The sequence below is a fragment of the Rhinopithecus bieti genome, unplaced genomic scaffold (assembly GCF_001698545.2).
Source record: "Rhinopithecus bieti isolate Rb0 unplaced genomic scaffold, ASM169854v2 scaffold_14874, whole genome shotgun sequence".
NCBI lineage: Eukaryota > Metazoa > Chordata > Mammalia > Primates > Cercopithecidae > Rhinopithecus > Rhinopithecus bieti.
The window spans coordinates 44,767-70,843 of NW_016807917.1; the positions used below are offsets into that span (position 1 = coordinate 44,767).

Sequence of the window (26,077 nt, forward strand, 5' to 3'; positions counted from 1 at the left end):
TGATCTATTTGTAGTATAGTATTCTTGCAGAGAATAATGCCACTTTCTTGATACTATTAATTGATTAATGTAGGAATAGGATCTAGTGTTAGTTTCCTAGTTATTGATTAATTCATTGTTGAGTCTTAATCTGTTTCTTCACATTGACAGTAAAATGTATGGAATTTTAGTGAATTTTTTTGAGTGGTCACAATATTGCTGGGGAGTGTCACTGTGTTGTTAACCAGTATTTATGTGTTGTTTGCATATTCAGGGGTTTCTTTTGCAGGACAGAGGATCAGATGTTGAGAGTTTGGACAAACTCATGAAAACCAAAAGCATTCCTGAAGCTCACCAAGATGCATTGAAAACTGGGTTTGCAGAAGCTTTTCTGAAAGCTCAAGCACTCTCAAAAAAAAACCCAATGATAAGTTGATTTGAAACCATTCATGTTTGAGAAGAATAACTGAAAGGAAGTCATAATCCTACAGTGAAGTTTTAAGTAACTTTTCTAAGACCATCCATCTTTCTACTGATTGAATTCCACTATATTTGTAATTTTATGTAGAAATGGAGATTCTACTGATGGTTTCCCTTTCTCAAGAGAAAAACCAAATTGAAGAACAGGAAGTGTGAGTGGCTTAATAAAGGTTTTTGTTTCTTTGTTTTTTGTTTCTCTGTGTGTGTTTTCGTTGTCATTGTTGTTGTTTGTTTGTTTTTGAGACACAGTCTTGCTTCATCGCCCAAGCCAGAGTGCAGTGGTATAATCACGGCTCATTGCAGCCTTAACTTTCTGGGCTCAAGTGACCCTCTCACCTCAGCCTCCTGACTAGCTAGGACCACAGGCATATGCCACCACATCCAGCTAATTTTTGTAGAGATAAAATCTTGCCATGTTGTCCAGGCTGGTCTTAAACTCCAGGGCTCAAGTGATCCTCCTGCCTTGACCTCTTAAAGTGCTGGGATTATAGGAATGAGCCACGATGCTCAGCCTTAATGAAGTTTTTGACAATAGGGTACTTACAGGAAATCATAGCAGTTATGAAAAAGAATGCCAGATTCCAAAATTGCATGTGATGAAATGTGATTGTCAACAATAACCTAATATTTGCATTTCACTGAGCTGTCATATTTCATTAATGTTATTTGATGTAAGGCTTTTTCTTTCTCTCCTAGATTCCCTAAGATGAACCCGTCTGATTCTCTTCGTTCTGCTGCTATTAGGCATTTATGGACTTTTAAAAAAACCATTTTTATCTGTTAAAAGTTTTCTTATTAATCCAACTTATTAGCTTCTTATTCCTTTAAATACGTGATTCTTTTTAATGCTTAATCTAAGCCTTAAAGAAAGAACACATTAATGTTTATAGTTCTAGAAGCTAGGCTTTCATTCCCAGTAGTGATTAGTTTCCCAGATTTTTGGAAATGATACCTGTCCAGTTATAAAATTTAAAAATTATCCTGATCAACAGGGTGAAAGGAAAATTAATTATTTCAGTAATTTAAAAATTATGTGGAAGAATTTTATAATAGCAATACAAGCTGATACAAGCAATACAAGCCTTCTATTTCAAAGATAAACTAATAAAATTACATTAAATGTTTCCCTTTTTATAGTTTGCTTATCTGAAATGAAGTAATAGTGTCAGACTTAAGTGGTTCCAATTACCTTTTCAACCACCATGCAGTTTTCACCCTGTGTTCTCTATTCTCTTTATTATTAAGGATATGTACAGATTCTGTAAAAAATATGTTAGTGGGCTAAAACTATTAGTGTTCATTCTAGAATTACTATTTTAAATTTGCTCTCCCAGCTTCCATATTCTTGATTTATTAAGGATTTCTTCTTAACGCTGTATTTTGCCAACTCATTTTTCAGCCTATTTTAAAAGTATTTTTGGGCTTCTTTTGAGGAAATTAGAATTTGCTCAGTTTACTCATTTATAACTGCTCTAGTTTGGAAGTTTCTACGTGAGTGGGAAAGATTTAAGAAATCCTTGTAATAGTTCTCCAGAACTGATCTCAAATATTTTCCTGTCCTATCAGACTTGTTCTGTCTTGGTTGTACTTAATGATGTCATAACTGATAGGCCATTTGAGGGCAAGTAATAACAGTTTTCAGAGGAAGAAGACTACATGAAAAGTGTAATAATGTGTTAAACTTCAATTTCTTATTAATGTGTGTCAGTATTTTCTGCTAACTTTAAGGCAATATATTTCAAAGTGTAGATCTGTGACCAGTTATATCAGAATAATCAAAGTTTTTGTTAAAAATGCAAATTCTGCTGGGCCCTTTCTCAAATTTCCAAACATAGTTCTGTGCTGTGGCCTGAGAACCTGCATTTTAACATATTTCTCAAGTGAGTTTTATTCACACCAAAGATTGAGAAATACTGATTTAAGATTTCTATCATTAGATACTATAATGAGAAGTGGAAAATAATTTTTTATTTTATTAACTGGAAAGTACAAATATGTCTTATTATTTTTGAATTTTTATTTTTTCAAGTTTATTAAGAAAGTAAAGGAATGAAAGAATGGCTACTCCATAGGCAGAGCAACTGAAATATGTCTTTTTAATGTGAATCGCTTACTCTTTGAAAACGGTTTAGAAATCCAGGAGACCTAGTTTCTATTCCTCATTCTGATTTGATATGTGAAGTTAGTTCTCTTGGATATTTAATTTTTCTAGGCTGTGCTTTCTTGCATCTAAAAAGTAAAGTGATTGGAATATTACTAACCTATCAGATATAAACATTTCTTTCCTTCCCTTTAGTCCGCTTCTGGACAACAATGGGGCTTGATTCTGCAGTAGATCCTGTCCAGATGAAAAATGTCACCTTCAAACATGTTAAAGGTGTAAGTTAAGAAGATTGCCTTGCCTTCTTCATTAATTCTCTAATTGATACTCTGAATAAAGTCGATATTTGATTCTAGAGTGTATTCTGGAATAGGTAAAATTGTATCCCAAAGTATTAGAAACATTTGTATTTTGGGATAAATAATAATACCCAAGTATGAAATCTTGCTTTATGACAGAGATTAGTATAATTTATGAAGGAGCAGCCTGGTATAGTGGAGTGAATGTGGACTTCAGAGTCAAGTTGACTAAAATTTGAAATTCATTTTTCTACTTATTAGCTATGTAACCTTGAGGAAATTACTTTAGATTCTGACAAATAATGTGTGTGCTTGGCACATAGTAGATACTTAATAAATGGTCCTTCTTTACCTATGCCTCTTATTGATTTTTCTAACTCCAGTAGCCTCCTGAAGTGCTGGGATTACAGACGTGAGCCACTGTGCCCAGCCGACAATGTATATTTCTTGAATGAATAGAATGGATAAATCCTAGTTTATAGTCAATTAATTTGTTAAATACTTAATGGCTTTTTTTTTTCTTTTTTGTGATGGAGTCTCACTCTATTGCCCAGGCTGGAGTGCAGTGGTGCGATCTTGGCTCACTGCAACCTCCGCCTCCTGAGTTCACGCCATTCTCCTGCCTCAGCCTCCTGAGTATGGGGACTACAAGCACCCACCACCACGCCTGGCTAATTTTTTGTATTTTTAGTAGAGACAGGACTTCACTGTGTTAGCCAGGTTGGTCTCGATCTCCTGACCTCATGATCCACCCACCTCGACCTCCCAAAGTGTTGGGTTTACAAGTGTGAGCCACCACACCTGGCCTAAATATTTAATAGTATCTATTAAGTGCTAGACCCTATTTTAGCTGCTGGAATAGAATAATCTTTGCCTTCATAGAGTTTAAATTCTAAAAGCAGGAACTGGACACTGATATGTCATATAAGAATTTAGTAGAGTATGTTAAAAGGTAATAAAAATGTATGGAGGAAAAAATAGAGCAGGGTAAAGAGGAATAGGAGCTCTGAGAGAAGGATTATAGTTTTAAATGGAATGTTCAGGGTGTGATTGATAGAGAAGGTGACATTTGAAAGAAAATCTGAAGGAGAAGATGGAATAAACTGCATTTATCTGAGACAAGAACATTTCTGGCCAAAGGAACAGATTGAGCAAAGGTTCTGAGGTATTAGGGTGTCTGATTTGTTCATTTTTGAAAGTAGAACCAATAGAATTTTTTTTTTTTTGAGACAGAGTCTTGCCCTGTCACCCAGGCTGGAGTGCAGTGGCACAATCTCGGCTCACTGCAACCTCTGCCTCCCAGGTTCAAGCAATTATCTTGCCTCAGCCTCTTGAGTAGCTGGGATTACAGGCGCCTGCCACCATGCCTGGCTAATTTTTGTATTTTTAGTAGAGATGGGGTTTCACCATGTTGGCCAAGCTGGTCTCAAACTCTTGACCTCATGATCCGCCCGTCTCGGCCTCCCAAAGTGCTGGGATTACAGCTATGAGCACTGCGTCCGGCCTTTATTGAGGATTTAAAAGGCTGTGAGTGGAGCAGATTTGGGGGACAAAGGTTGGAAATTTAGTTTTAGGTATGTTAGGTGTGAGAGATACAAACGAAAGGTTGAGTAACTTGGATATACCACTTTGGAGGTATGGGATAGGTCTAAGCTAGAATTAAAAATATGAGATTACATTCATATATATTTATATATGTTATATTTATATTTAACATATTATATATAACATATAACATGTTTATATATAACATGTTTAACATATACTTATATATGTTGTTTATATATATAACATATAAGTTTACATATAACATGTTTAATTTAACATATATTTACATATATGTTAAGTACACATGTTTGGATGAGATTACCCAGGGAGTAAGTGTAACCAGAAGAGAGTCTAAATACTGAGCTATAGAGCACTTGAAGGTTCACAAGACAGAGAAGAGAAGCCAGGAACCAAGACTAAGAAGGAGCTGCTAGTGTTGAGTGACAAAGGTATCCTAGAAGAAAATATTTCTATGATGAAGGGAGTGATCAGCGATGTGAAATGCTATTGATGGGCCAAGTGAGAACTGACCATTTGGTTTAGCAGTAGGTCATTGGTGTACCTGATAAAGAGCAATTTTAATGGAGTTGCAGGGGTTAAATTTCGACTGCAGTGGGTTTACAAGAGGTAAAAAGAAATGAGATGGAATAGAGGATTACAAACAATTATTGGATTTTTTTTTTTTGAGGGAGAAGCGCAGATAATTTATCTCATAGTACAAAATAAAGTTGGAATGTTGGTAAACTAGTAGGTGGGGGTTGTGGAAATTGATAGAATCAAGGTAACGAGAAGAAAGAATATGGTTGCGAGAGGAGGAATGAGTGATTTATGGAGGAAGTAAATTGTGTAGGAATAGGAGAACGAATGGAAATGGGAAATAAAGCTGTTGGGCTCACTTGAAATTTGGGATCATGAATTTACATCAATACAAGTCAAAATGTTTTTTTCTACTGATTTTCTATTTCTTTTATCTCTTCCACATATAAATTCCAGAACTTTAGTCCCACACCGTGCTCTTCTCTGTGCTTTGCCGTTACATCTGCTCTATTATGTTTGATTTCTGAGATCTCTAGTGGCTGCGTAATTATCTTTCAGGAATGTTTTGGAAGAAATTCTTCTTGCAGGAGGGATTTGAAGTACGTGATCTGAGGACTTTTCCAACTCTGAAGTGACTGGTTATGTTTTTATTTCTGCTTTTCCTCTTTACATAGTTGTGTCTCATGTTTTTTTCAACCTAGACTATTGGGGAATAAGGAATTGGGAATCATTATGATAGTTTTACACCAAGCAGTTATTTCCTTTCCTTTCCAGTTTAAATGGCTATGAACCCTGTTGGAATTCAGGGAACAATTGAGGAAGAGGTTGGTGCATTGATTATTTGAAACCTTCAATCATCAGTGTGGAGGGCTCTTCTTATTGTGTTTGAGGTCTGCATGCCTTTTCTAAATTGAGCGTGTATTAAGGCTGTGGTCAGATAGGGCATTGTTATTTTCTGCCTGTAATGTACATACTTATTTACTGAATATACCACACTTCTTTTGGAATGAGATAATTTTTTTCTTTTTTGAGACAGCGTCTCGCTCTGTGGCCCAGGCTGGAGTAATGGCGTGATCTTGGCTCACTGCAGCTTCGACCTTCTGGACTCAAGTGATACTCCTGCCTTAGCCTCCCTTATAGCTGAGGTCACAGGCATGCATCACCACACCTGGCTAATTTTTTAATTTAATTTTATTATTATTTTTAGACAGTGTCTGGCTCTGTCACCCAGGGTGAAGTGCAGTGGTGTGATCTTAGCTCACTTTGCCTCCCGGACTCAAGCCATCCTCCTGCCTCAACCTCCCAGGTGACTGTGATTTCAGGTGTGTGCCCCTACACCTGGCTAATTTTTGTACTCTTTTTGTAGAGTCGGGATTTAGCTGTGTTGCCCAGGTTGGTTTTGATCTCCTGAGTTCAAGTGATCCACCCATCTTTTCCTCCTAAAGTGCTAGGATTGTAGCTGTGAGAGGCACCGGGCCCAGTTGATATTTTCCTTTTTTTTTTTTTTTTTTTTTTTGTAGAGACAGAGTCTCACTTTGTTGTCCAGGCTGGTCTCAAACTCCTGAGCTCAGGCAAACGTCCCGTCTCAGCCTCACAAAGTCCTGGGGTAATAGGCATGAGCCACTACACTTGTCCTGGAATGTGGGAATTTCTGAGTACTAAACTAAAACCATGCTGATGACTAAGCATAATGAAAGTAGACATCACAATTAAGATAGATCCCACAAAGTTTTCCATGCTAAAACGAATTAATTTTATAATTGTCATAAGACCTAAATTTACATAGGGCAAATTCAACAGCATTTAACAGAACAGCTTTGCCATTACGTAGTTCCTGTGTTCAAATTTTTACCAAATATCAAAGAGCTTGTATAGGAATATCATTTCCTTGCCTAGAATTTCTGAATATATAGGCATACTTGTATATATAGCCTTAAATATTAATAAGGGCTTTTAATAACTTGATTCATTACCTTGATCCCATTAATTATTTTCCTTGATAGATCTTACATTCCTCAAGTGAGAATTCTCTTGCCGCAGAATTTGGGGAGATAATATAGTTTATTTGAATAGTAAATTATGTTTAATCTCTTCTCCTTTATCCCTACAACTTAAAATTGGCATTGTGTCTATCATTTTGACCAAATATATTTTAGTCTTCTTTTAGCACATGGATATTATCTTTCAAGTTGTCTTTTAATAAACCAGCCAAGTCTTTTTTTTTTTTTTGACCATAAATCTCATTGAAGTTTAACAAATTCACACCAAGGTGGATAAATCCATAAATTTTCAAAAAGTGCCTGTGTTATATGTATCCAGCTCAAGAAACAGAGCATTATCAGAAGCCCAGAACCTCCCTGATGCCTCCTTCTGGTTACCGTCTTCCCCACCTAGGGACACTTTCCTCTTTAATACCACACATGAATTTTGCCGGTTTTTGAATTTTGATAAATTTGATAATCCATAAAGAATATCTTCTTTTGTATGAGGCTTTTTTTTTTTTTTTTTGGTTTTTTTTTTTTTTTTTTTTTTTTTTTGATAGAGTCTTGCCCTGTCACCCAGGCTGGAGTGCAGTGGCGCAATCTTGGCTCATTGCAACCTCCACCTCCTGGGTTCAAGCGATTCTCCTGCCTCAGTCCCCCAAGTAGCTGGGATTACACATGCCTGCCACCAAACCTGGCTAATTTTTGTACCTTTAGTAGAGGCAGGGTTTCACCATGTTGGCAAAGCTGGTCTCAAACTTCTGACCTCATGATCTGCCTGCCTCGGCCTCCCAAAGTGCTGGGATTACACATATGAACCACCACACCTGGTTGAGGCTTCTTTTATTCAACATGTTTGTGAGATCCATCAGTTATTTGAGCTGTGGTTTATTTATCCTTATTGCATAGTATTCCATTATATGAATACCACAACACTGTGCAATTATACTACTTTAGGTGGACATTCGGGTTATTTCTAGTTTTTGGCTCAAATAGAGCTGGTGTGAATATTCTTGTACACATCTCTTGGTAAACATATGTACACACTTCTGGACCTAGAAGTGGGCAAAGCTTTCATATATATATATATATATATATACACACACACACACACACACACATACACACATATATACACACACACATACACACATATATATATACACATACACTCTGTGAAAAGAAAATGCTTTATTTTTAACCATTAACTTGATTAAAATGTTAGTAATTTTTTTTTTTTTTGAGATGGTGTCTCACTTTGTCACCCAGACTGGAGTGCAGTGGCATGATCTTGGCTCACTGCAACCTCCGCCGCCAGGGTTCAAGCAATTCTCTACCTTAGCATCCTGAGTAGCTGGGATTACAGGTGCCCACCACCAAGCCCAGATAATTTTTTTTTTTTTTTTTTTTTTTTTGGTTTTTTTAGAGACGGGGTTTCTCCATCTTGGCCAGGCTGGTCTTGAACTCCTGACAACGTGATCTACCCACCTCAGCCTCCCGAAGTGCTGGGATTACAGTCGTGAGCCACCACGCCCGGCAACATTAGTGCATTTTAATTAATAGTTTAATCAGAATAACTTTCAAAGACCATTCCAAATCTAACAAAAAAACATAACTTTGCTCTTTAATAAGTATAATATTTCCTGGAAATATGACTGGGACTTTTCTTGAAATAATAAGTGAATCATGACATTAATTGTACATTTTGGAATGCCCTTTGGTATGAAGATATGTTTCATGTTTAAGTCTGCTCCTCATTAGGTAGTTTATTTTAACCATGCCCAATGTATTTGACTTTTGTTTTCTCACTGAGAAAATGAAAATTCAGAATGATATTTTGGGGATAGTAAGGAGACTTTGCATAACTGGAAATAATGGTCAGGGGAAAACCCTTTGTGTATTTTATAAGGGGCCATTTTTGTGTGCTTCTTTCACTGAAACAAAGAAGGCCAGGTTAATTCCATATCCAAATTAAATTTATGATTTTCAAAAGGGAAGCCTTGATAATCTAACCAAATGTATCCATTATCTAAAGTTATTTGAAAAATTGTGTCACTTTAGGTGAAGGAAGCTAAACAAGAATTACAGGACGTTGTTGAATTCTTGAAAACTTCACAAAAATTTACGGTTCTTGGAGGTAAACTTCTGAAAGGTAAGATATCTTTTCTTTCCCATGATTTGATGTTAAAAAAACCCTTAATATATCACTAATATAATTTTAACTGATTAAAGTTTAAGTCTTAATTGCTATTTTACAAAATGGATGTTCATTCTGAACAAATTCCACAGCCTTTTTTTTTTTGTAACTGCAAGTTTTATATAATTTCAGACTTTAAGTTACAACAATAGGATATAGAATGCTCCTCATATCCTTAACCTAGACTCACACATTTTTAATATTTAGTTCTTTTCTTTTTTAGATCTGGGCTTGAGTACAGTGATGCAATCATGGGTCACTGTAGCCATAACCTCCTGAGTTCAGGTGACCCTCCCAAGTAGCTGGGACCACAGGCACACACCACCATGCCTGTTAATTTTTGTACTTTTTGTAAAGATTACTCCATATTGCCCAGGCTCCTCTTGAACTCCTGGGCTCAAGCGATCCACCCACTTTGGCCTCCCAAAATACTAGGACTGCAGGCATGAGCCAGTGCGCTCAACCTAGCTCCATTATAAAAATCATTCACTTTGTCTCTTTACACATATATAAATATAAAAATTATTTGTAAGTAAATAAATTTTTAATTATTTGAGAGTAAATTGTAAACATAGTCACCCCTAAGTGTATTCTTTTACATAACTCCAGAGTAATGCGAAAATTAGGACATTAGCTGGGTGCGGTGGCTCACACCTATAATCCCAGCATTTTGGGAGGTGGAGGCAGATGGATTGCTTGAGGTCAGGAGTTCAAGACCAGTCTGGTCTTTAACCAGGGGCCATTGGAGTTCTAACCAGCCTGACCAATATGGTGAAAACCCGTCTCTACTAAAAATACAAAAAAAAAAAAAAAAAAAAAAAAAAAAAATTAGCTGGGCTTGGTTGCAGGTGCCTGTAATCCCAGGTACTCAGGAGGTTGAGGCGAGAGAATCACTTGAACCTAAGAGGTGGAGGTTGCAGTGAGCCAAGACTGAGCCACTGAACTCCAGCCTGGGGGACAGAGACTCCATCTCAAAAAAAAAAAAAAAGACATTTAACATATCTACAAAACCATTATGAAATTTACAGTCTATATCCGTTGTAGTGTTGCCCTGATCCTTACCCTCTTCCCCAGTTGAAGACCCAATCCAGGATCACACATAACATTTAGATTTTTATTGTTTGTTTGTTTTAATGAAACAATTCCTTAGCTCTTTTTGTGAGGGAGTGGGGAGAAGATGATTAATCATGCTTTTATAGTTGCAAAAAGTACTTGCCTAATTATTTATAGAATGTTTTCAGTTTGGCTTTGTGTGATGTTTTCTCATGGTTAACATGGTTTTTAATGACTTCATAGTATCCTTCTAATTTATGGTTGTATCACAGTTTAACCATTTATATTCAATTTTTATTTGGTTTCCAGGCTTTTGCTATTAAAAATAGTACTGTGGTGATCATCTTAATTCAAGGCTTTGCCTTCATGCTTAATTATTTCCTTAGACTAAATTTCTAGAAATGGAATTGCTGAGTTAAAGGATGACATTCCTTTTTAATGCTTGATTTTATACAGCCACCTATCTCTAGTGAGAATACAACAGTGTATGAAATTATCTGCAAGGAACCTTTGCTAATTTAGGGCACATTTATTAAAGCAGTGCTATCACATCACGGAGTGAGTGTTTAAAACCACAGAAGTATTAATAGTTACACTCCTCCCCGCCTTTTTTATTTTATTTATTTATTTTTTTTTTTTTTTTTTTTTTTGAGACGGAGTTTGGCTCTTGTTTCCCAGGCTGGAGTACAATGACGCGATCTCGGCTCACTGCAACCTCCCCCTCCCGGGTTCAAGTGAGTCTCCTGCCTCAAGCCTCCCGAGTAGCTGGGATTACAGGCATGCTCCACCATGCCCGGGTTTTTTTTTTTTTTTTTTTTTTTTTCAGTAGAAAGAAACGGGGTTTCTCCATATTGGTCAGGCTGGTCTTGAACTCTCGACCTCAGGTGATCCACTAGCCTCGACTTCCCAAATTGCTGGGATTACAGGCGTGAGCCACTGTGACCGACCTACTCTCCTCCTCTTTCTTTTTTTCTTTTCTTTCTTTCTTTTTTTTTTTTGACAGAGTCTCGCTCTGTCGCCCAGGCTGGAGTGGAGTGGCACGATCTCCGCTCACTGCAAGCTCCGCCTGCCGAATTCACGCCATTCTCCCGCATCAGCCTCCTGAGTAGCTGGGAGTACAGGCGCCCGCCACCACCCCTGGCTAATTTTTTGTGTTTTTAGTAGAGACGGGATTTCACCGTGTTAGCCAGGATAGTCTCAATCCCCCGACCTCGTGATCCACCCGCCTCGACCCCGCTAAGTGCTGGGATTACAGGCGTGAGCCACTGCACCCGGCCTCACTCTTCCTCTTTCTAATCACAAGGAGTATTTTAAATTTGTAGAAAATTTGAGTAGTATAAATTTGTAGAAAAATCTTCAGATACCAAGATGTAATCCATAGAAATTAATATGATTTAAACCAGTTAAGTATCACTGAAACATGACAATACTAGGATAGTCATAAAGCTATCTTTGAGCTTGAGCTTTCTTTACTATTTTTTAATGTTAAAATGCAGCAAACATGTATGTAAAGAAGTTTTGTTGCTTTTTAAATGTAATATGTATATTTACAAAAACATACAAATCAGGCAATTCTGTTTTTCTAACATGTGAAAATTATTATGATATCATGAAAATTTTCAAATATATGGAAAACCTTGAAAGAACAGTACAACTAACATCCATATCCTACCAACTTAGACTAAACAATTGTTAACGTTTTGTCGTATTTGCTTTCTGTATATGTGTGTATTTTCCTCCCAAACATTTGAAAGAAAACTATAGACATCAACTACTTGACATCTAAAGACTTCATTACACATCACCTAAGAATAAGAACAGTGCCCTAAATAAACATAATAATCTCATCCCACCAAAGAAAATTAACACTATTTCCTTAATATCATATTGTCAATTCAAGATTCATGAATTACATTTGATTGTTCAGTCTTTTAATCTATTTCTACTTGAATTTTTATCTTACTTATTTAGTGATAAATGGGTTTGTATTTTTTTGCCTCAAGGTTCTCCCTGTCATGTCTGTTGTTGGTATGTAAACAATACTTACATGATACAGGAAAATTAATTTTGGACAAGATTCTGAAGTGAACCTATAGCAGACACAAGTATAGTTTGCTGTGTTTCAAAATCTTGCTTATTGTTGTGACCTCAACCTGAAAATTACATAAATGAATAACTATTTGTTTTATAGGTTCATATCGAGGGATTTTAAAAAAATACTTTGAATCATTCTTGTTTTGTTTTCTTTTAGGAATTCTTTTAGTTGGACTCCCAGGGACTGGAAAGTCACTTCCTAAGCAGGAGAAGCTGATGTTCCTTTTTATTATGCTTCTAGATCCAAATTTGATGAGATGTTTGTGGTGTGGGAGTCAGCAGTATCAGAAATCTTTTTAGTACATTTTGATGTATCTTTCATACAATGCTAAATTTTGTTAATTTTAAGGGAAATGTGTATCTTCCCCTTTCTTCGATAATTACTTTTCTTTTTCCTTTTTTTAATTTCTATTTTTTGGGGCCTCTAGCTTTGCATGCTAATTAGTTTTGATAGCTAAAATAGCAATTGTGGGATCTTGATTTGGATAGCTTAATATATGAATTATCGAAAGAGCTAGTGGAAGTGCAAAATGAGGTTGGAGGCTACCAAAAATCTCTTAGTTTTTTTTTTTTTCATTTTATTTATCAATTTTATAGTATGGAATTAGGGAGTAATTAGCTTCAAACCTAATTGTATATGATATTTGTATATCTAGGAAGAATGAATGCCCAATTGCTTTTATTTTAAATCATTTTCTTTGGTATAGTTTTTTTTTTTTTTTCCTCCTAACGCTACTATTCTTAAATCAGTAAAAATTGATCTCCTTTTGTGTATTTTCTTACAATGAATATTTTTGTTGGCTTTTGACAGTTTTATGGAATTTCAATATTTATCTTGTTCAAAACCGTTAACTTCTTTCAGCTTATTCGAATCTTTTTTGTTGTCTTAGGGGAAGAAAAGCGAATGTTCCTTGTGTTACATTTATTGAGGAATTAGATTCTGTTGGTGGGAAGAGAATTGAATCTCAATGCATCCATATTTAAGGCAGACCATAAATCAACTTCTTGCTGAAATGGATGGGTAATTGAGTCTCCTTTTGTCTTAGAATGTGGTGATGCCTCCCAGCATTTGATATATGTAGAAGTGATCTTATGCAAATTATTTCCATAAGGCATTTCATATCTAGAGATATGAAAAATGTGATGTGTATAGGAAACAGAGTAGTCCCTCAAGCAAGAACTCAAGACAAGCTTTTTCTCTCATTATTGTATTGTTTTCACTACTAATTGGATATTTGAATATCAATTCATTTAATTTGTGGTATTTATATTATTTTTCATTTGTTGTTGTACTTAAGATAGAAAAACAGTGATTCAAGCTGAGACTAGCAGTCTATTTGAAGAAATACACTTGTTTCTACACAGTTTGTGACTAGCTTTTAATGTTGTGGCAGGTTTAAAGCTTACCTCAATGTTTATAATGTAAAAAGCAAGAGTTGATGTTGCTTTGAAAGAAGTGTCTTAAAAGTCAATATAAGACATTTTGAAACCACATAGGAAGCCCAGGAGCGAATAATTTGAGTTGGTATGCTTGAAAGTAATTTTTCAAAAATTAACCGGGCACCTAAACTTTTTATATTAGGTTATCTTTTCCTACATAGACCAGATAATTGTGAAGATATGTAGTCACAGATGACTGGTGGTATCAGTCTCTTTTCTTAGCAGGCAGATCACGAGGTCAGGAGATTGAGACCATCCTGGCTAACATAGTGAAACCCCGTCTCTACTAAAAATACAAAAAAAAATTAGCCGGGCGTGGTGGCGGACACCTGTAGTCCCAGCTACTCGGGAGGCTGAGGCAGGAGAATGGCGTTGAACCTGGGAGGCGGAGCTTGCAGTGAGCAGAGATCGCACCACTGCACTCCAGCCTGGGTGACAAGAGAGAGACTCCATCTCAAAAAAGAAAAAGAAAGAAAGTAAATAGTCAGTGGCCTGTACCTAGAAATTGGGGAGAAAATTTTTTAAAATAAATAAAAAATAAAAATAAATTAGTCAGGTATGGTGGCATGTGCCTGTTGTTCCAGCTACTTGAGAGGTTGAGGCAGAAGGATCACTTCTTCCCAGAAATTTGAGGCTACAGTGAGCTATGAAGGTACTGGTGCACTCCAACTTAGGCCACAAAGGGAGTCCCAGTCTCAAAAAAAAAACAAACAAACAAACAAAAAAAAACTGTTTTGTGTAGAGCATTTCTACATGTGTGCTGTGCTTCAGTGTTAGTGAAAATATATTTTCCTATGTAGTTGTCAACCCAATGAAGGACTTATCATAATAGAAGCCACAAACTTCCCAGAGGCATTAGATAAGTAGGAATTGAAAGAGGATTTTTGTGAAGGGCTGTTTACATGCTACAAAATTATACTAAAAGAAGTCCATTGCAAAAGATCACATTATATGATTCCATTTATAGGCAATGTCCAGAATAAGCAAATCCACAGAGGCAAATTAGATTAGCTGTTACCAGAGGTTAGGGAGAATGGGGAATGGCTGCCACTGGATATGGGATTTCTTTGTGGGGATGGGAATATACTAAAATTAGATTGTGCTGATGGTTGTACAATTCTGAATATATTAAAAACCACTGAAGTATCCACTTTAAATTCTGTTATGTGAATTACATCTCAGTAAAACTGTTAAAATATTTCTTTGTTATATGTCACAAAAGTTTTATGTAGACAGCATTTTTAAAATAAATTCACTGTAGCATTATAACTAGGTTTAAAGTTACTATGAAAAAATTTTATTGTACAAGTTATTCATGTTTTTATTTGATCACTAGTTTGTCACTGCCTAAGACTAGTCTAACATTCTGTACTTAGTCTAACATTCCGTACAAGTCTAACCACACACTTAGATGTGTGCTTGTCATAATAGTTTTTTGTGGAATTATTTGTTCCTGAACCAAGGTGCTTTTGTTTCTGAGGGGTAGGCCATCTAGGTACACACATGTATCTAAATGAGCCTTTGTTCTGCCTTCTGGTTATTGACACTGTTACTTGAGCCTTGTTTTAAAAGGAATTATCTGAATATTTACGTACAAAACTCCATCTGTTCTCTGGCTGCCCTTGGCTTCCCACTCACATCATTAGGGTGTCAGTCCTATTGAATCTGAGCTTTAGCATCATCAGTTTATTAATTTATATTTTCCTTTTACATTATTCCTGTAGTACCTTAATACTTCCTGGTCGTTTTGACATGCAGGTTACAGTTCCAAGGACAGATGTAAAAGGTTGGACAGAAATTTTGAAATGGTATCTCAATAAAATAAAGTTCGATCAATATAAGTCTAATTCTATCGAAACAAACATTATCATTTCTATAAAGTGGTAATACACAACTCACCTTGTGTGTGCTCCTTTCAGGGTAAATGTATTAATATTAAAAGACCAGTTCATTTTTATCATCTGTTTTTTTACCATTAGTATGTTCATTTAAAAGTCCATTCCTTAGTTATTGTGTATCCAGGAGATTCTATTGTTTTGAACCCTGATTCTAAAGAAAGGTTTTTTTTTAGAGTATTCAGACAGATAATATTTGAGGAAATATATATGTATATACATATTTTCTAAGATGAATGTAAAATGAAAAATAACAGAAAAAGCTTCAGCAACAGTAGCTCATGATATAGTCAGTATGGGGCCAAAAGAGAAGAATGCAAATTATAAAACAAAACATATGAAAATGTATTACCCATTTTAGAAATAAATGAAATTATTAAAGCTGCAGTAGTTTCAGAGATAGCTGGATCAATTCATTAAACTATATACGTTTCCTATAATTAGGGCACCTTTTATGTCCAAAGTAAGTATTTCCAGATGAAATTCAGAGAAAAAATGTCTAAACTATGGCTCAGAATAGCTATAGCTAGCTATTTTCTTTATTTCCCTCAGAAGGTGAGTTTTTTGTTTTTGTTTTTTTGCGTTTGTGCTTTGTTTTGTTTCTGCTTTGTTTTGAGACAAAGTTTCGTTCTTTTTGCCCAGGCTGGAGTGCAACGGTGCGATCTCGGCTCACTGCAACCTCTGCCTCCAGGGTTCAAGTGATTCTCCTGCCTCAGCCTCCCAAGTAGCTGGCATTACAGGTGCACACCACCACAGTGTAAGCTAATTTTTGTATTTTTAGTAGAGACAGGGTTTCACCATGTTGGCCAGGCTGGTCTCAAACTCCTGACCTCAGGTGATCCACCTGCATCAGCCTCCCAAAGTGCTGGATTACAGGCGTGAGCCACTGCACCAGCCAGAATGTGAGTTCTTCGTGAAGAGCTTCCTTTGACCTGTTTTGGACTTTTAGTGTTGTGTTCTCTTTTTACATTAGCCATTGATCTAGAAATTATAGCTCGAGGTACCACTGGCTTTTCTGGAGCAGAGTTGGAGAATCTTGTGAACCAGGCTGCATTAAACGCAGCTGTTGATGGAAAAGAAATGGTTACCATGAAGGAGCTGGAGTTTTCCAAAGACAAAATAATAATGAGTAGGTTTCACTCTGCCTCCTGGGTTCACGCCATTCTCCTGCCTCAGCCTCCCCAGCAGCTGGGACTACAGGCACACACCGCCATGCCCGGCTAATTTTATATTTTTTTGTATTTTTAGTAGAGATGGGGTTTCACCGTGTTATCCAGGATGGTATTGATCTCCTGACCTCATGATCCACTTGCCTCGGCCTCCCAAAGTGCTGGGATTACAGGCATGAGCCACAGCTCCCAGCCTCCTTTGTTTTTTTAAACAATTTTCTCAGAAACAATTTTTGGTTTTAATTGTACAGGTCTTTCACATAGCTTTTCAGATGTACCCATAAGCATTTTATATTTTAATGCTATGATAAATAGTATTATTTCAAAATGTCAATTTCTTAATTTTATTCCTAATGTAGAGAAATACACTTGATTTTGTACCTTGATCTTCTATCTTGCATCTTTGCAAAACTCATTTATTAGTTTAAGTCGCTTTTTAATGAATTTTATTGAGCAGTCTGGATGTATTGAGTTGAGTATTGAAAAGCTGCTGAAGCTTAGAAGACCATATCTGTGAATAAAAGAGTTTTACTTATTTCTTTCCAATCTGGATGTCTTTCAGTTCCCTTCCTTTTCCTTTCCTTTCTCCTTTAAACATTTTAGTTATTTTAATTTCTATAGGGTTTTGGGGGAATAGGTGGTATTTGGTTACACGAGTGATTTCTTTAGCAGTGATTTGTGAGATTTTGGTGCCCCCATTACCCAAGCAGTATACACACAACCCGATTTGTAGTCTCCTATCTCTCACCCCCTTCCCACTCTTTCCCCAAAGTCTCCAAAGTTCACTGTGTCATTTTTTGTTGCTGTTTTTTGAGACGGAGTCTCGCTCTGTCACCTAGGTTGGAGTGCAGTGGCGTGATCTCAGCTCACTGCGACCTCCATCTCCTGGGTTCAAATAATTCTCCTGCCTCAGCCTCCCAAGTAGTTGGGACTACAGGCATGTGCCACCATGCCCAGCTAATTTTTTGTGTTTTTAGTAGAGACAGGGTTTCACCGTGTTAGTCAGGATGGTCTCGATATCCTGACTTCGTGATGCACCCGTCTCAGTCTCCCAAAGTGCCAGGATTATCACTTTGTCATTCTTATGCCTTTGCATCCTCATAGCTTAGCTCCCAATTATGAGTGAAAACTTAGGATGTTTGGTTTTCCATTCCTGAGTTACCTCACTTAGAATAATAGTCTCCAATCCTGTCTAGGTTGCTGTGAGTGCCATTAATTCATTCCTTTTTGTGGCTGAGTAGTAGTCCATAGCGTGTATGTGTCTGTGTGTGTGTGTGTGACACATACACACACACACAGACACACACACGCTATATGTGTGTGTGTGTGTATGTATATGTATATATATGTGTGTATATATATATAGTACATATATACAACAGTTTCTTTATCCACTTGTTGATTAGTGGGCATTTGGGTTGGTTCCACATTTTTGCAACTGCAAACTGTGCTGCTATAAACAGGCATGTGCAAATCTCTTTTCATGTAATGACTTCTTTTCCTCTGGGTAGATAGTCAGTAATGGGATTGCTGGATCAAACGATGGTTTTACTTTTAGTTCCTTAAGGAATCTCCACACTGTTTTCCATAGTTGCTGCACTAGTTTACATTCCCACTAGCAGTGTAGAAGTGTTCCCTTTTCATCATATCCACGCCAACATCTATTCGTTTTTTATTGTGTGCATTCTTGAAGGAGTAAGGTGGTATCTCATTGTGGTTTTGATTTGCATTTCCCTGATCATTAGTGACGCTGTGCTTTTTTCATATCTTTGTTGGACATTTGTCCATCTTTTCAGAATTGTCTATTCATGTCCTTAGCCCACTTTTTGATGGGATCTTTTTTTTTTCTTCTTTCTCTCTCTCTCTCTTTCTTTGTTTGTTTCTTTCTTTTTTTGATGGAGTCTTGCTCTGTCACCAGGCTGGAGTGCAGTGGCACGATCTTGTCTCACTGCAACAAACAATTCTTCTGCCTCAGCCTCCTGAGTAGCTGGGATTACAAGCGTGCCCCACCATGCCCAGCTAATTTTTGTATTTTTAGTGGTGATGGAGTTTCACCATGTTGATCAGGCTGGTCTCAATCTCGTGACCTGGTGATCCACCCACCTTGGCCTCCCAAAGTGTTGGGATTAGAGGGGTGAGCCACCATGCCTGGTTGGATTGTTTGTTTTTTTCTTGCTAATTTGTTTGAGTTTGTTGTAGATTCTGGATATTAGCTGTTTGTCAGATGTATAGATTGTGAAGATTTTCTCTCACTCTGTGGGTTGTCTGTTTACCCTGCTCACTGTTCCTTTGGCTGTGCAAAAGCTCTTTAGTTTAATTAAGTCCCAGCTATTTATCTTTGTTTTTACTGCATTTGCTTTTGGGTTCTTGGTCACGAAATCCTTGCCTAAGTCAATACCTAGAAGAATTTTTCCAATGTTATCTTCTAGAATTTTGATAGTTTCAGGTCTTAGATTTAAGTCTTTGATCCATCTTGAGTTGATTTTTGTATAAGGTGAGAGATGAGGATCCAGTTTCATTCTCCTATATGCCACTCACCTGTTTTCAAAAATGATTACAGTGGCTAGAACCTCCAGTACAATGTTGAATAGAAGAGGGAAGAACTGAAATTCCTGTCTCTTTCTTGATCTGAGGGAAAACCATTCAGACTTTCCTCATTACATAGGATGTTAGCTGCAAAAAAACTTATTTTATTTTATTTTATTTTATAATTATATATTATTATTTTGAAGACAGGTTCTCACTCTGTCATCCAGGACAGAATCAGTGGACATAAATCTTTGGTTTACTGCAACTCTTTCCTCCTAGGCTCCAAATCAGGGCATATCTATTCTCTACCTCAGACGCCTCAGCCTGAGATTGCTCTACTGTGGGACCTATAGGTGTGTGCTACACAGGCCCAGATAATTTTTGTAATTTATTGATAGAGACAGGGTTCACCATGTTGCCTTAGGACGTATTTCAGTACTCCTGGAGAGGAAAACGCAGCCCACGCCGCGCTCTCTCTGGTTCACAAAGTCTGCTGCAGGGGTATTCTCTAAAGAGTGATCCTTTAACATGTGAGGACATCATTCATCCGATCGCTCTGACTTACCGCAGCTGATTTTTATTAAAAAAATGGGTCTCGCTATACCAATCACCAGAGACTACCCCTGAGATGATGGTAGTGATGTTGAATATTTGTCAAATGTTTCTGCATCTCTACTCAGATGAACTCATTATTTCTGTTTTTAGTTTGTTAATATGGTAATATCTTAATTGACTTGCAAAAAGTTAAATTTATTAAAATAAATCTTAAAATGTAGTTCTTTCATGAATTTTTTAGGTTAACCGCAAATCTTTTGCTCTCTTTAAAATTGTCTAAACTTTGTCAATTATTTTTTAAAATTCTGGCAAAATATACATAACATAAAATGTACCATCTTAACCACTTTAAAATGTACAACTTAGTGGCATTAAGTACTCTTACAATGCTGTGCAAGCATCACTTCTATTTATTTCTGGAATTTTTTCATCATCTCAAACAGAGACTGTCTGTACCCATTAAATAATAAATCAACATCATCCCTCCCCTAGCTGCTAGTAACCTCTATTTTGCTGTCTGTCTCTATGAATTTGCCTATCGCAGGTACCTCATATAAGTGGAATCACCTGATATTTGTCCTTTTGTGTCTGGCTCATTTCACCTAACATAATATTTTTAAGAGTTATCTATATGGTAGCATGAATCAGTAATTTTTTAAATTTTTAGTTTTTATTTTTTTCAGACAGGCCTCACTCCATTGCCCAGCCTGGGGTGCAGTGGCTTGATTTCGGCTCATTGTAGCCTTGATCTCCTGGGCTCAAGTGATCTTCCCATCTCAGCTTCCTGAGTAGTTTGGATCATAGTTATGCGCCACCATGACCCAGCTAAATTTTTTGTAGTTTTTGAAGAGCTGGGGTTTCGCCATATTGCCTGGGGTGGTCTTGAACTCCTGGGCTCAAGCAATCCTCTCACCTCAGCCTCCCAAAGTGCTGAGATTAAAGACGTGAGCCATCATGCCCAGCCAGTAACTTTATTTTTTTCTTATTGCTAAGTAATATTCTATTGTAGAGGTTTATCACATTTTATTTATCAGTTGATGGACACTGGGTTGTTTACAAGTTTTGACTATTATGAGTGATGTTGCTGTGAACTCCATGTGGACATATGTTCCTCTTGGGTGAATATCCAGGAGTACAATTTTTGAGTCATAGGGCAACTGGTTTTAATCTTTTGAGGAACTATAAGACTGTTTTTCAAAGCAGCTATCCAATTTTACATTCCCACCAGCAGTGTATGACTGTATGAGTGTTCCAATTTCTCCACATCCTTGCCTGTACTTTTTTTTGTGTGTCTTTTTGATTATGGGCATTATAGAGGTGTGAAGTGTTCTTATTGTGGTTTTGATTTGCATTTCCCTAATGACTAATGATGTTGAACATCTTTTCAGATGGTTAATGGCCATTTGTCTGTCTTCTTTGTTTTGTTTGTTTGTTTGTTTTGAAATGGAGTTTCACTCTTGTTGCCCAGGCTGGAGTGCAATGGCGCGATTTTGACTCACCACAACCTCCGCCTCCCAGGTTCAAGAGATTCTCCTGCCTCAGCCTCCCAAGTAGCTGGGATTACCGGCATGCGCCACCATGCCAAGCTAATTTTGTAGTTTTAGTTCAGATAGGGTTTCTCTATGTTGGTCAGGCTGATCTTGAACTCCTGACCTCAGGTGATCTGCCCACCTTGGCCTCCCAAAGTGCTGGGATTATAGGCATGAGCTACTGAGGCCGGCCACTGTCTGTCTTCTTTGGTAAAATACCTAATCAGATTCATTGACCATGTTTTAACTGATGGTCTTTCTGTTGTTGAGTTGTAAGACTTCTTTATATATTCTGGTGAAAAGTATTTTTAGTACTCTTTTATCATAAACTTTATTATAAATCTTAATGTTCTTTATTGTTTTGATGCTGTGCTTGTTCTTTTTTTAGTTTTAATTTTTTATATTTTTTGAGACAAAGTCTTGATCTGTCACCTAGGCTGGAGTGCAGTGGTGCGATCTCAGCTCACTGCAACCTCTGTCTCCAGGTTCAAGTGATTCTCATGCCTCAGCCTCTGGAGTAGCTGGGACTACAGGTGCGCACCACCACACCCAGGTAATTTTATGTATTTTTAATAGACTCAGGGTATCGCCAGGGTGCCCGGGTTGGTCTCTAACACCTGAGCTCAGGCAATCCGCCTGCCTTGGTCTCCCAGAGTGCTAGGATTACAGGTGTGAGCCACCAAGTCCAGCCTGTTTCTGTGTTTTACACTTTTATCTCATCAACCTCTTCGCCTTTTCTCAGGAATTTACCAACGGCAGCATATATTTTTTTATTTTAATCTTGGTTTTATAAATTGCTTCCTTGCCCAAAAGAAAAAATAAAGTTATTTTTATTACCCAACAATTTCCTAGCCCACTCATACCTACTACTTCCCTATAATCCACATTATCTCCTAAAGAAGGGATTGGAAGGATTTAACTTTACCTTGCTTGGGGAACTTTCTTTATGTTGGTGAGGAATTGCTTTCATGAAATTTTACTCAGTTGGGGAAACCAGGCAAAAGCAGGCATGTTGCTGCTTCACTCAGAAACACTGGCCGGATTGAAAGGATTAGTAGACCCTCAGCAAATTTTCTAGGATACTAACAGCTGCCATCTCATTAATTGTCAGGGTTTCTTATAAATCAAAGGGGAAAATAGAACTCACATAACAAAATATTCTGCTATAAAGGTGGCAAATATTTGACTAAAACTGGAATGTTTGTTCCATGTAACAAAACTAGAACCGAGTTTCTGCCTTTCTCATTCCCCTTACGTTTTTATTTTTATTTGTGTATTTATTTTTTGAGGCAGGGTCTCACTCTGTCATCCAGGCTGATATGCAGTGGTGTGATCTTGGCTCTCTGCAAACTCCACGTCCTGGGTTTGGGTGATCCTCTCACCTTAGCCTACTGAGTAGCTGGGATCACAGGTGTGTGCCACCATGCCCAGCTAATTTTTTGTAGAGACAGGGGTCTTCCTATATTGACCAGGCTGGTCTCAAACTCTTGAGCTCAAGTGATCTATCCACCTTGGCCTCTAAAAGTGCTAGGATGACAGGCGTGGGTCAGCATGCCTGGCCACATTTTCATTTTTTATTTGACAAATGCCTTTTTCCCTTTTATGTTGTGCTTCCAGGTGTCCCTCTGGAAGTGTCACTCTGGAAGTGTCAATTTGAAATGACCACACACCGAATTGTGAAGGTTATTGAGGACACCCATCTCATGAATGAGAAAGCTCAGGAAGTCTGAGCAGATGACTCTGGAAGCAAGAAGGAGGAAAGATAAACTTCTCTTCCTTCCATGCTGATTCTCCCCATTATTTCAACGTACACTACAAAAACCACAGATGAGCATCATTTGTTTAACTACAAGAAGAAAAATATTCAAGGTAAAGTAATTGTGAGGGGAATTGTTTTCCAAAAGCCAATTATTCTATGGGCAAATTTCAGCATATACTAGATGAATAACAGGTGTAAGGTTAGATCTCATGGTTTTGATTTGCATTTTCCTGAGGATTAGTGACATTGAACTTTTTTTTATGTACTCATTGGCTGTGTTTATTTTATTTTGTTGAGAAGTATTTATTAGGTTCATTTTGCCAATTTTTAAATTATTTGAGTTTTTTTATTTAAACAAAAATATTCAAGATAAAGTAATTGTGAGGGAAATTGTTTTCCAAAAGCCAATTGTTCTATTGGCAAAGTTCAGTATATACTAGATGAATAATAGGTGTAAAGTTAGATCTCGTGGTTTTGATTTGCATTTTCCTGAGGATTAGTGACATTGAACTTTTTTTATGTACTCATTGGCCATGCTTATTTTATTTTGTTGAGAAGTATTTATTAAGTTCTTTTGCCCATTTTAAATTATTTGGTGTTTTTTTGTTTGTTTGTTTTGTTTTTTGCTACTGAGTTGTTTGAGTTTCTTATTTTGGGTATTAAACCCTGGTCATATGCATAGGTGGCAAATATTTCTTCCATTCTATAGGTTGTCTCTTGATTCTAAAGAGGCCTTTTTGATGTAATCATATTTGTTGATTTTTGTTTTTGTTGTCTGTGCTTTTGAGGTTTTATCCATAAAATCCATGCCTGGACCAATGTCATGAAGTATTTCCCCTATGTTTTCCTTTAGTAGCTTCATAATTTTTGGTCTTGCTTTTAAGTCTAATCCATTTTGAGTTGATTTTTGTGTATGGTGAGAGATAAAGATCTAATTTCATTCTCTGCAAAAGTATAACATTCCTACCTTTGAAAAATTAGAGGTGAGGCGCGGTTGTCTCATGCCTGTAATCCCAGCACTTTGGGAGGCTGAGGTGGGTGGATCACAAGGTCAAGAGATTGAGACCATCCTGGCTAACACGGTGAAACCCCGTCTCTACTAAAAATTTAAAACACACACACACACACACACACACACACACACAATTAGCCGAGCATGATGGCTCATGCCTGCAGTCTCAGCTACTTGGGAGGCTGAGATAGAATTGCTTCAACTCGGGAGGCAGAGGTTGTAGTGAGCCAAGATCGCACCACTGCACTCTAGCCTGGGCAACAGTGTAAGACTCCGTCAAAAAAAAAAAAAAAATGACCAATTAGAGATAAATGAGTGGAACATTTGCTTTTGGATTTTATAAATGGGATAATTTATTCAAATGGTAAGTACAATTAAATATTGTGGGCTTAGAAGTCAAGCATAGTTATCTTTAAATCTTGACTCTACCTGTCACTTACTATTGTGCAACATTGGACAATTTATGTAATTCTCTGAGTTTCACCATGGCAAACTTAGAGAGTCAAAAATGAATCTTAAATGAGGGAAGGCTCTTTGTACATTGTGGAGCACAGAATAACTACTTAGTAACTATTAATTGAGGTAACAATAAATATTAATAGTAGTATTACTACTACTATTATAGCAGTATAGTAGTAGTTTCTAAGAAATTTCAATTATTTAGTGCCTTGAAAGATAAGAAAAAATTTCTTCACTACTATTACTATTAAATTACTACTAGTATTATGGTAGTAATAGTATTACTATAAACAATAGTAGTAATACTACTACTATAATAATGACTAATGTTATTGTGAGTATTGGGTTACTTTTTAAGTTTGGTTAAGAAGCTTGGTAAACCCAGAGCTTTTACGACTAGGAGCATTACTGTTTTAAATGTTTAATTATTTTCAAAATTTCTCAATAGAAACACTGTCTCTCTTAAGGCCGGCTCAAAGTGTCTAATGTATTCAGCCACATACAAAATAATGTTTGGAGATGAAATTGAACTGAATTTGTCAGAGTAGAAAATCTGCCTTCTGAGACATGTAGGACATTGTAATGAGGCAAAATTTGGCTCCAATTTTCTGGAATTAAGTGAATTGAGTAAAGTACCCAAGTCACCATTTTCAGTCAAGAGAAAATATACACTTTGGGATAAGGGAGTGGTAGAGAATCATGCTATTCTTCTGCCACTTAATATAAACAAATTTAAAATAGAAGGTAATCTGTCTCAGAGATTAAGTCAAGAAGCACCTTAACAACAGAATTATTCTAAAATGATTTCCTTGATGATCAATTTAAAAATCAAGTCATTGCGGTAATTGAAATTGCAATGCATAACACATAGTGGTGGTGGGAGCTGCTGAGTTTCAGAGGACTAACAGTACCATCATGACACTCAATCTATGCCCTGATGATAGGGTTGCCCAGGGTGGTGAGGAACTGGTGTATTCATGCTGACCTTGTTGGAAACAAATGAGTTCTAAGAAATTTCAATTATTTAGTATCTTGAAAGATAAGAAAAAAAATTACTTTAAAACATTGAATTGCAATTAGACATATAAATATGTGACTTTTTTTTTCCTCAATCATTACTCTGTTTTGCAGTTTGGGCATCTAAACTTCAGAATACAGGCAATTCTTGGCCAGGCGCCGTGGCTCACGCCTGTAATCCTAGCACTTTGGGAGGCCGAGGCAGGTGGATCACGAGGTCAGGAGATTGAGACCATTTCAGCCTATATAGTGAAAACCCGTCTCTACTAAAATACAAAAAATTATCTGGGCATGGTGGCGCATGCCTGTAATCCCAGTTACTTGGGAGGCTGAGGCAGGGGAATCGCTTGAACCCCAGAGGCAATGTTGCGGTTAGCTGAGATCAGGCCACTGCCCTCCAGCCTGGCAACAGAGCAAGAGTCTGTCGAAAGAGAAAAGAGGCC

At 37.0% G+C, this 26,077-nt stretch overlaps 1 long non-coding RNA gene and 1 pseudogene across 1 annotated transcript in view; both read left to right on the forward strand.

Moving 5' to 3' along the window:
- The first annotated feature begins 204 nt into the window (after positions 1-204).
- LOC108537042 (ATP-dependent zinc metalloprotease YME1L1-like) lies at positions 205-20,104 on the forward strand (annotated as a pseudogene).
- Positions 20,105-21,897: 1,793 nt separating this feature from the next.
- LOC108537044 (uncharacterized) overlaps positions 21,898-26,077 on the forward strand; it is a 23,184-nt gene continuing 19,004 nt past the window's right edge. Inside the window, exons 1-2 of the long non-coding RNA XR_001887699.1 lie at positions 21,898-21,940; positions 23,005-23,256. This is a non-coding gene — a long non-coding RNA (uncharacterized LOC108537044). The remainder of the gene's footprint in view (positions 21,941-23,004; positions 23,257-26,077) is intronic.